Below are 1,787 nucleotides of genomic sequence, written 5' to 3'. Positions count from 1 at the left end.
GCGCTTGGTTCATGTAGCTACCTCCTTTACTACTACACCATCAGTTCCATCATCATATGCCTCACAGTTGTCCGATGTATCATTAGGATTCTGCGTCACCGGGACAAGGGCCAATGCATCTGCTTGAGGGCTACGAGACTGTTGTCTGATGAGAATAGGGCGGCGTGGCTTCATTGCCTGCTTCTTCTCAAATGGTGAAGGTCCAGATGTCGGGGTACCATGAGGTTGTGAGCCCTGGAACCTGAAAGAGCTATATATATGAAACAAAACATTGGCTGCAAAATTGAGCACCGGAGCAGGGCTAGAACTGCTACCACCATCATAGTTGCCTGCAAGTTTGTTATCTTCCATTTTCATGGAAAACAAGGTCACAAGCTGGGCAAACACCAACACAGTTTTCAAAGAAAAAACTTATTTCCTCTTCAACATTCTTGGCAAGCTTAATAGTTTTAGCAGCAAATATAGGATCCTAGGATTCCTTTCCACTCGAACCCTGATACGTTTTGATCTTAATTAAATACAACTTCTTATCAAAGTCAATGGATCATCCCGCAATCGAACTAGTATCATGAAAATTGTCAGAAAGCTCATAACGAGGATGGATGTTTTGAGTACGTACCAAAAAATATAAAGAATCCATGGCAATGCTTTTGAGAGATTTGACATCATCATAAGGCTCATGGCCTCCTCGCAGGACCTTATTTTGGTCTTTCATGCATGAGATCGAAACCAATTACAAATAGATTATTCAGACGTTCTTGGATCTGGAACCTTCTCTCAAGCACCCACACTCTACTGCAAAAGCACTTCATATCTGCTAGGGTTGGCGGTTTAGAGTTGAGAGACTTGGCAACCCAAAAAAAAGTTGCACACGTCTTCTAGGTCCCGAGTCGTGATAAAAAATATCAACAACTTTGGTGCTTACAATGGCAAGTGATGCAGCAAAAGACTTTGTGACCTCATCAATGGACGAAGTCGCATATGTCTTGCAAGGGATTGACATGTTGGACGATGATGTTGAAGCCTAGGTGGAGGTTTTGGAGGAAGAGGAGGGTTGAGTTTTGGAAGAACGAATGCCAAGAGATCAGACTCACAAGGGAGAACGAAGCAACGGGACATGCGGCAATCAAGGTTTTGTGGCTGTTCTTAAGAGAGAGGCAGCCTTAGGGTTTTGTGTTGAGGAGTCAAACTATGATGGTTTGCCTTCTTTTAATTTTAAAATTAAATTAATAGTACGTGAAAACCAAAAACCATATTAAGTGTTTGTTAAGTCGAAAGTAACTAGCGATTTAATGCTCATAGATGTTAAAAATGTTATTAAAATTGACATATAATTTGGTTCACATTTCAAGTAAGGATGACTCTAAATAACTACTTGCTACAAAATGAATAATAGTATGTTAAATGTGGTGTATGCATTGCAACAATTTATGGATAAAAATTAAAGCACATGGAAAAGAAAAGGGATTATATAGATAAAATTTATGGTGGTGGAGGGGGATTGGAGGCGTTGGTTCTCCGGATCTTTGAGGGCGGCGACTGCACGGATTACTTCTACTTCGAGTGCTTGGGGCGGCGATGTGATCTGGTTACCAGGTCAGAGTTTCTTCGTGGTCCTCGTTACGGGCGGTGTGGGGCGGAGATCTCCAAGCAGTTTTGGTGGTATTAATGCTGATGATGATCATGTGGTGACAGGGCCGGGGCGTCTGCCGGACATGATGGCGGCGTCAAACATGACAACAACCGCACATATAATTTTGGGTTGTGAAATCCACACACTTTTTTTT

This window comes from Fragaria vesca, linkage group LG5 (assembly GCF_000184155.1).
Source record: "Fragaria vesca subsp. vesca linkage group LG5, FraVesHawaii_1.0, whole genome shotgun sequence".
Taxonomy (NCBI): Eukaryota; Viridiplantae; Streptophyta; class Magnoliopsida; order Rosales; family Rosaceae; genus Fragaria; species Fragaria vesca.
Note: the sequence above shows the minus strand (reverse complement) of the source record.